The sequence below is a fragment of the Salmo salar genome, chromosome ssa06 (assembly GCF_905237065.1).
Source record: "Salmo salar chromosome ssa06, Ssal_v3.1, whole genome shotgun sequence".
In the NCBI taxonomy this organism is placed as follows: Eukaryota; Metazoa; Chordata; class Actinopteri; order Salmoniformes; family Salmonidae; genus Salmo; species Salmo salar.
Window position 1 is genome coordinate 62,191,082 of NC_059447.1, and position 10,628 is coordinate 62,201,709.

Genomic DNA, 10,628 nt, shown 5'->3' on the forward strand with positions numbered 1-10,628 from the left:
TAAATAAGTGAAAGTGAAATATGGCTAGCTCTCACTCCTGCTTCTCCATTTTTTGTATATTAATTTGTTTAAAACTGTTAAACTATTGTCTTTCTTTGAGTCAACTACTCACTACGTTATGCACTGCAGTGCTAGCTAGCTGTAGCTTATGCTTTCAGTCCAATATTAATTATATCTGATCATTTGATTGGGTGGACATTTCAGTTCATGCTGCAAGAGCTCTGATGGGTTGGAGGACCACCTCCGGAAGTTGTCAACATTACTGTGTAAGTCTATGGAAGGGGATGAGAACCATGAGCCTCCTAGGTTTTGTATTGAATGTACCCAGAGGAGGAGGACGGAAACTAGCTATCCTCTGGCTACACCATGGTGCTACTCTACAGAGTGTTGCTGAGGCTACTGTAGACCTTCATTGCAAAACAGTGTGTTTTAAACAATAATTTGGTGATGTGAATATATTTAATATAGTTTTAAAAAAGGTAACTTTTTTTAATGTTACACTATTTTTATGAAATTCACTGAGGATGGTCCTCCCCCTCCTCTGAGGACCCTCCACTGATATATACACAATGCATTCGGAAAGTATTCAGACCCCTTCACTTTATCCACATTTTGTTGACTTAAAGCCTTATTCTAAAATGGATTAAATAGTTTTTCCTGCCTCAATCTACACACAATAGCCCATAAAGGTTTTTTATAAATAAAAATCTAATATCACATTTACATAAGTATTCAGACCCTTTCCTCAGTACTTTGTTGAAGCTGTAATAGCTGCCAAAGGTGCTTCAAGTCTTCTTGGGGATGACGCTACAAGCTTGGCAAGCCTGTATTTGGGGAGTTTCTCCCATTCTTCTCTGCAGATCCCCTCAAGCTCTGTCAGGTTGGATGAGGAGTGGTCGCTGCACAGCTATTTTCAGGTCTCTCCAGAGATGTTCGATCGGGTTCAAGTCTGGGCTCTGGCTGGGCCATTCAAGGACATTCAGAGACTTGTCCCGAAGCCACTCCTGCAATGTCTTTGTGCATAGGGTCATTGCCCTGTTGGAAGCGGAACCTTCACCCCAGTCTGAGGTCTTGAGCGGTCTGGAGCAGGTTTTCATCACGGATCTCGCTGTACGCTGCTCCGTTTAGTCAGGATCGAGGCAAAGAGTTCCTGCCGCTGAAAAACATCCACACAGCATGATGCTGACACCACCATGCTTCACCATAGGGATGGTGCTAGGTTTCCTCCAGACGTGACACTTGGCATTCAGGCCAAAGAGTTCAATCTTGGTTTCATCAGACCAGAGAATCATGTTTCTCATGGTCTGAGAATACTTTAGGTGCCTTTTGGCAAACTCCAAGCTGTCATGTGCCTTTTACTGAGGAGTTGCTTCTGTCTGGCCACTATATCATAAAGGTATGATAGGTGGAGTGCTGCAGAGATGGTTGTCCTTCTGGAAGGTCCTCCCATCTCCACAGAGGAATTCTGGAGCTCTCAGAGTGACCATTGGGTTCTTGATCACCTCCCTGACCAAGGCCCTTATCCCTGATTGCTCAGTTTGGCCGGGCGCCAGCTCTAGGAATAGTATGTGGTTCCAAACTTCCGTTTAAGAATGATGGATGCTACTGTGGTCTTGGGGACCTTCAATGCTGCAGAAATGTTTTGGTACCCTTCCCCAGATCTGTGCCTCAACACACTCTACAGACAATTGCTTTGACCTCATAGCTTGGTTTTTGCTCTGACATGCAATGTCAACTGTAGAACCTTATATAGACAGGTGTGTGCCTTTCCAAATCATGTCCAATCTATTTCATCCATTTTAGAATAAGGCTGTAGCATAGCAAAATGTAGAAAAAGGAAGGGGTCTGAATACTTTCCAAATGCACTGTAGATGGGGCCAGAAGGGACAGAGAGGCACCGCTGTTAACCCAGATACAAACAGACAGCAAACTCTCTAATGGACATTCTATTATTCTCAACCCCAGCCCATCTAAGAGAGGGGGGTCTCTTAGATGGGCTGTTAAATCCATCTGTACAAGAGAGGCTATGTATAGACTCAGCTGAATATGTGTAGACCTATGCAGAGCCCTATTTCCTCTGGGATGACAACCCTTGGCAGGTTACAAGACGAAGGGTTTATGGACATGTCTGCTCACATACATACAGTACAGTAGACAGCTGGATCTGCCATACTGCTGAGGGTTGTATGGCTGTGAATGTGTATATCACACAGTGAGACAAGTGTAGTATATCACCTGCACTTATTGCCTTCCTATATAGTGTCGCTGGGACCCAATTACACATTCACACAGCATCACTAAAAGCACAAACCTAAAAGCCATTCATTGGAAAGATCTATCCATCCATTCATTGTACATCCCTTGTAAAGGTGTAGTGATACATTGAGTTATGAGCTGTACACCTTGTTCAAAAATGGTTTGTGATGGTAATGTAAGTCATGATTTCTACAGCCAGACTGGAAATGAGCTGTAACCCACTGAGAGACAGGTTACAGGAGAGATGAGTGGATTATACAAAGATGAACAGGGACTTCTCTCTCTATGGAAGTGTCAAGTTGGCTGAACATAGCATTAGTGATTTAATAGGGAAACCCAGGAATCCTAACTCATAATCCCCAGGCCATAAAAGTCTTGAATACATTACCATTTAAAACCACATAATATAGTTGTAATTGAGGCCCTAAAACTAAAGCTTAAACTATCTCAGATGAGCTGAATCCAAAGCCTCATCTGCATGTTTCTCTCTGAATTAAACCTGAAAGCAGCGTCCTAACTGAATGTTTGTTGGCTTATCACTTCAGGCATTTCAAACATTTATTAATCTAAGTGTCAAATTTGATGAATGATTCACAGAGATCCTGAAAGCAAGTGGATGCAGGACATCAAGCTGAGAATGCAATATACACTACCATTCAAAAGTTTGAGGTCACTTAGAAATGTCCTTGTTTTTGAAAGAAAACATAAAAAATTGCTGGCCTAGAAGGCCAGTTGCCTCTTCACTGTTGACAGTGAGACTGGTGTTTTGCGGGTACTATTTAATGAAGCTGCCAGTTGAGGACTTGTTAGGCATCTGTCTAGTTTGAGAAACACTCTAATGTACTTGTCCTCTTGCTCAGTTATGCACCGGGGCCTCCCACTCCTCTTACAATGAATGTTTGATATCACACTCACAACATTCCCATCAGGGGAGCTCTCTAGCTTTCTAAAGTAAACACAGTTTTGAAAAATACCATATGCAGCTCAGGCCTGCATCATGGAATCTGTCATACTAAGAATGGCCTACAGAACCAATCCTACTATAGGGTTGGCAAAATAGTATATGAATTGAAGTGGCCTATAATAACGTCTCACACCTAATCTCTTAAAAACACTTCATATTATATTCCATCAAATCTTGGCAAAACTTCAAATGGGATTGCTGGGAGGTCTTGCTGCATGTTATTCCTGGAGAGTGAAAACAAAAATATAAATGTTTCTTAATCATATAACAAAAACTACTTCAAAATGTGGCAGTCACAATTCCTCTAAAGCTGTACAACATATGGTCCTATAACTGATTAATTCTGTTGAAATGGTCGGTGAGGGCTTGAAACTGATGTCCGTGAATAGGATCGGGGGCAATAAATCCAGATTGGTCTCGAGGCGAGATTTCCTCTGCCAAGCCGTGGATGTGAGTGGCACATGTAAAAGCCTGCCACTGCTATCTATCAAGCTCAAGCTCACAGGTCAGAGGCTTGGTCACATGCCAAGTCCCCTCAGCCAGAGGAAGGGAGAGTACCATAAAAGCCCTAGAGAGGGATCTCAAGGGTACACTTAGGCCCTACACAACAGAAATATCTTGGTCCCAAGCCATTGCATATCACTTTGCGTATAATTTAATATTTTTAGTGTTCTGGGCAGTCCTTTCAACCCAAAGAATGCTTAGACATAACTTTTCACCATCATTGACTCATACATCAGTTATAGTAAGGTACTGTATGTCAGCCATGGCCGGCCAACTCATTAGGCAGGATTAGGCGACCGCCTATGGCGACATTTTCTGAGCTAAACTGACCAAGACGCACCAACAACAACACATAAAACCTTACAGAATTCTGCCCCAAAACAATTTCGCTCAACCAGTGGCATAAGGGCTTTTTAGGTGAGCGTTGGTGCCACCCTGTGATAAGCAGTGCCCACTTTGTCAAAGGCAGGGGCACAAAATATTTTGCTTTTCCATTCCCAGCGTGCCTCCCCAGGGTGCTGTTGGAGAGATGCATTGCTGCGGTGCTCCACCAACCTTCTGTCAAAAAAAGTATCTAACATAAATCATGCAGCAGATATAGGATACGGTAGAAAGAATATTTGGCCTTTACTGTAGCCTACAGGCTGGAGATAAAAATGTATGACAATGTAATGAGACGAACACTTTTTACATCATGCAGGTTTCTCCGATCAAATAGCCTAAGCACATTGCGCCCAGTCAAATAAAAAATGCACTGTCATGTTATTATCAAACAACATATCCTAAAAACAGGACAGGCCAAAGTAAAATGGACAATATGGAATGGACAATCACAACTGTTGTCCAGGAGCTTCACCCCATTGTCATGATCAGTGGTTTCAAGTTTGTATCTGTCCATTTTTGACAAGCTATCGTAGCGAAAAATTAAATACTTCTGCATTTCCCGCTGTGTAATCACATTGCAAATAGGCTCATGATAACTTCGATAGCTGATATTCAGAGCTTAAATAGCCAAATTGATTAGTTACAGGAATCAGGACTAATAAAGCCAATGCAACGGCCTGTTTTACAAATGGTGAGCCTACCACATGGATGGAAATTCAGAAAATTCCATTGTGGGCCGCCATGGTAGGCTACACCCCAGTTAGCATGAGACATGTCCTTTTTTTTGTTCCTTTCCAGACCGGATGCCTTTTTTTGGTGTTTTACAAACAGTAGGCTTACCACAGATGGGCATTCATAAAATGATATTTCACCAACACTGTAGGTTACACCTCAGTAAGCACGGTCTGACTCTGATGCCTTATGGACATCTTGTTTTGGTGCAGTCCGGACTGACCTTGATTTCCACATTCACGGACATTGGTTTTTGGTCCAGTCTATGACGTCTATGTTTGGTTCAGATTTTGTCCGGTCTGAACCAGCCTTGATTTGGCCCAAACATCGACGTCTATAAATAACGTGTTTTCAACTTTCCTTCAGAATCTAAAATGAACCTGATTTTAACGTCTGGAAAATACATAGTTTTCAACATCCGTAAAACGTACGGAAAATATGTATTTTTACCTTTCATTCAGAACCTAAATTGAACCTAACTTCAACGTCTGGAGTCTTTAAACATAATTTATCTTACTGGGAGTATTCTTTGCGGGGGCAGCATTTTTTGGTCTCGCCTAGGGCGGCAGAACAGCAAGGACCAGCAAGTTGTGCTAAATAAAACTAACCTGATTTCAAGGTTGCTATGTTTAAATTGATGTGTGGGTGGTATTCTATCATTATGCACATGAGAGAAATGTAACATTTGTTGTCATATTTTTCATTCCATAACTGGTTTAGTAAAGTTCCATAGTCAACACAAACACATACATACAGTGGGAAGAAAAAGTATGTGAACCCTTTAGAATTGCCTGGATTTCTGGATAAATTGGTCATACAATTTGATCTGATCTTCATCTAAGTCACAACACAGTAGACAAACACACAAACAATTATAATTGTTCATGTCTATATTGAACACGCCGTGTAAACATGTGTTTATGTGAACCCTTTGATTGAATAACAGGTTGACCCTCCTTTGGCAGCAATAACCTCAACCAAACGTTTTCTGTAGTTACGGATCAGACCTGCACAACGGTCAGGAGCAATTTTGGACCATTCCTCTTTACAAAACTGTTTCAGTTCCACAATATTCTTGGGATGTCTGGTGTGAACCGCTCTTGAGGTCACACCACAGCATCTCAATTGGGTTGATGTCAGGACTCTGACTGGGCCACTCCAGAAGGCGTATTTTCTTCTGTTGAAGACAAATGTTGTTGATTTACTTCTGTGTTTTGGGTCATTGTCCTGTTGCATCACCTAACTTCTGTTGAGCTTCAATTGGCGGACAGATAGCCTTTCATTCTCCTGAAAAATGTCTTGATAAACTTGGGAATACATTTTTCCATCGATGATAGCAAGCTGTCCAAGCCCTGAGGCAGCCCTAAACCATGACACTCCCTCAATCATAGTTTACAGTTGGGATGAGGTTTTGATGTTGGTGTGCTGTGCCTTTTTTTCTCTCCACACATAGTGTTGTGTGTTCCTTCTAAACAAACGCAACTTTAGTTTAATCTGTCCACAGAATATTTTGCCTGGAACATCTAGGTGCACTTCAGACATGCAGCAATATTTTTTTGGACAGCAGTGGCTTCTTCCATGGTGTCCTCCCATGAACACCATTCTTGTTTAGTGTTTTACGTATTGTATACTCGTCAACAGAAATGTTAGCATCTTCCAGAGATTTCTACAAGTCTCAAATGTTGTGAGTTTTTTTTTTATGGGGCATTATGAAACTTGACATTATAGATGTAGGATCTTAATTTGAGCCAGTTTGCTACAGCAGGAAGATAATCCTGCAGAAACAGGAAAACTTCCCTGCAATGCAGGACATTTAAAACTTGTAGTGTATTTCAGGTTTAAAAAGGCTTCTGAAGTTTGTAATTTCCACATTGAAATGTAAGATTTTCATTTATGAAAAATGTGTCAACCCCTAGAGAAATGTCCATTAATTATAATGCACATAATAATTCACATTTCTTGCTGTAACAAACTGGCTGCGAAGGAAGATTCCCAGCAACAAAAGAGTGATCAAACTAAGTTAAACATTTCCTGCATTGCAGGAACCCCCATTCATCACATATGTTCATGCAGGCATCAAGATATGATGGTTTGATATGATAGCTGAGATATGTAGAGTTTCTACTGTTACAGTTTATTGGACAACAAAGAATGGGTTGACATGACGTCTATCAAAAAGCTACTGTAAATAGCATACTCATATAGCGACATAGGAAAAACTGTTAAACAGTGCTGGTACAGGGAGAGCGGTACAGTTGAGAGAGCAGTGCAGAGCGTGTGTATGAAACAAATGTAGGAAAGATAAGTGAATAATCATTGATTAATACTGCACCAACACACTGACCTGCTAATTAACTCTTAAGAGACACTCCCACACCGGCTTCTTTTCAGTCACAGTTACTAATCCAGTCCTGGGAAGGTACTGTAGGCCTAATGTAATGAGCACTGCAGTTTTATTCACCAAGTATCCCAACACAGACAATATGTTAATCCTCCAAATTCATCAACGAGATTTGCTTTTCAGAGTACAACTGGGAGCCTATAAAAGGGTCATTCCATAGCTAGATCACAGCATGATGCAGAGGGCCTCATTTTGACCTTGAAAAAGTGGATTGAAAACCATAAAGTACACTGCTGGTCTGTATTGGCTGTTTCATTTGTAAGCATCTCGTCCACAGTCTGAAATTTCAAACAGTCCTGTTGTCTTATCCTTATCTTGGATCATGGTGAGAAATGCCAATGTACTCTCTGCTAAACCCAACAAATGTTGATGAGATGAGCTGATTCTATTACGCTGGCTAATATGACTTAAAATGTCAGAGGAGATCTATACCTGACTATACTATCTGGCTTTAGAGAACAATATGACAGGCCAATATACTGTAAAGTGATTTGCTTTGGATGAATGTAGTCATCTAACAATCTCATTAGAATAATGTAACACTGGATGTCAGGTTTGGTTAAAATTTTCCTAGTGGGGGAGTATCAAATCAAATTTTATTGGTCGGATACACATATTTAGCAGATGTTATTGCGGCTCTAGCAGAATGTTTGTGTTCGTAGCTCCAACAGTGCAGTAATATCCAACAATACACACAAATCAAAAAAGTTAAATAATGGAATTAAGAAATATAGAAAGTCCATATTATGGCCAGAACAACTCATATATGTAAAATGGCGCCGACAGAGAGGGCTGCCTCGCTTCTAGTCCTTAGGAAACTTTGCAGCATTTTGTGTTTTTATGTATTATTTTTTACATTGTTAGCCCAGAAAATCTTAATTGTTATTACATACAGCAGGGAAGAACTACTGGATATCAGAGCGACTTCAACTTACCAGCACTACGACCAAGAATACGACTTTCCCGAAACGGATCCTTTGTTCGAACCACTCAGGGCATTTTAACTGATTCCAGAGGCTGACCCAAAACAACAGCGCCGGAGTAGAGGTAGATGGAGCGGTCTTCTGGTCAGACTTCGGAGGCGCGCACACCACCCACTGCTTCCGAGTAAATTACTCGCTAATGTCCAGTCTCTAGAAAACAAGGTAGACAACATTTGGGCAAGAGTTGCTTTCCAGAGAGACATCAGGGATTGTAACATGGCTCTCTCCGGATATGCTGAAATAGTCAACAGCACGTCTTCAACCACAGGAGGCTGAAGAAATTCGGATTCGCCCCTAAGACCCTCACAAACTTTTACAGATGCACAATTGAGAGGATCCTGTTGGACTGTATCACCGCCTGGTTCAGCAACTGCATCGCCCGCAACCACAGGGCTCTCCAGAGGGTGGTGCAGTTGTATTCTACTGTATTTTAGTCAATGCTATTCTGACATTGCTCATCCTAATATTTATAGATTTCTTAATTCCATTCTTTTACTTTTAGATGTGTGTATCGTTGTGAATTGTTAGATACTATTGCACTTTTGGAGCTAGGCACACAAGCATTTTGCTACACCCGCAATAGCATCTGCTAAATATGTGTATGTAACCAATATAATTTGATTTGATGAACATGTGATGGAAGCATTTTTGATTTCACTTGAAGCTTTGGGGTTGTGAACTGTCACAATAACCATTTAATCTTCATTGGTCCTTCAGACGAGTCATATAAAACTGACGCACCACATCAGCCTGACAATTCAACCTCCTGGCTTTCTATTCATTCCCTCCTGTTTATTTTCCCAGAAACTAGAGAGCCGTCAGTATAATGAAGTGCTTATGACCTCAGATGGAGTGGAATCTCTGGCTTTTATTGAAGAGCATATTTAACATTGCATTTAATACGTTTTCATTCAATCTGGGGTCAAAGAACCAAACTGGTGAATTACTAATAAGTTCTCGAAACCAACTTGTGCTAAAAATACATTTCAGACGTGACAGGGACTAAAAACTCCAGCTAAATCCTTTGCATATTGAGAGGTCACAGGTATCAGCCCACGTATATGTACAGCCGGCAGCACCGCGTATTCATCATCACAGTGCTGCTGAGAACATTTGACATGTCACACGAGTGAGAGAATCAAACGGTATGTGAAGCGGGAGAGCACATGCTAATGGCAGTCTTGTGCGAGCATAATTACACTTTCCTCTCTCAACCTCTGAACACGGGCCCCAGCTAAGTGCTGCTCGTGGCGATGCTAATTATCATTAATTAACGCTTCAAGACCCTCAGGTGGCCCGACTCCGTCACCCCTCTGTCTAAACCCTCCTAAGAAAGAGGCCCGGGGTTCCAGTGGAAGGGAGGGGTCAGTGATTGTTCCTCCACCACGGAGTAGCTGAGCTGGACATGGGATTCGCAATGCTGCCTGGTTTGGTGGAGGGGCGTCCCGGTCACGGGTGGGGGGGAAGAAAATGTCATCTCAAAGTCATGAGAGAGCCCCAGGGTGACTGCATCTGTTATTATTACATGTGACACACAGATTAGAGATTACTGACCCCGCTGTTCAAGGAGAGATGTTTCTCACATCCCCTTGACAACGCAGTATCTCCAAGAGAAGCAGCTTGCCTGAAAACCTTGGTGTTTCGTTATGCCTAATGAAAAGTCTTTAAAAATAAATATGGTTGTTTACTTGCAGTCAGTGAGACTGTTATAGTGGTACTAAACAGGAATTCAGACGTAATAATACAGACAGACAGTTACTTTTTGTTGAGTCTTTCCTCTCCCCACAGAAATCAATGAGAAGGCCAATAGAGAAAGAAGGAAGGGTTATGTTTTCATCTCCAAACTGCGCCAAATGGTGGTATTGATATTTGCCTCTTCTCAATTGAGAGGCCAGAGATCTATTGAAGCCAAACCTTTAGTTCAGTTTGTTTGGTTTTGTCTGCAACAGGGAGAGTAAAGGGGGCGAAAGTGTTCGATGAATGAATTTTCGAGGGCGATGACTGATGAGCAACATGCTGGCAAAAAGGTGGAACGGTACTTCCAGCAAAGCAGTAGATCAATAACGAAATAAATATAATACATGACTTCATAATACATTGGCTTATTTTCTGAAGCAGCCTGAATATGTTTGCCAGCCTTTAAGCATATGCTTATAGTTCTGTGGTGGTTACATAGTAGCATCCCTCACAGTGATCAGAGGACCATGGCCTCCCAACGACAAGGAGCATAATCTCTGACTCACTGTTGCACTGTGTGGACAGCAAGGTTATGTAATTCCTAAGGTCATTCAAACTGTAAATAATACATTGTTATGGTTTCCAAACTCGTTATGGACTACGCTTACACTTTTTAGGGTGGTGTATGTGTATACGGATATAGTCATCTTGGTTGGCCAAATTGCTT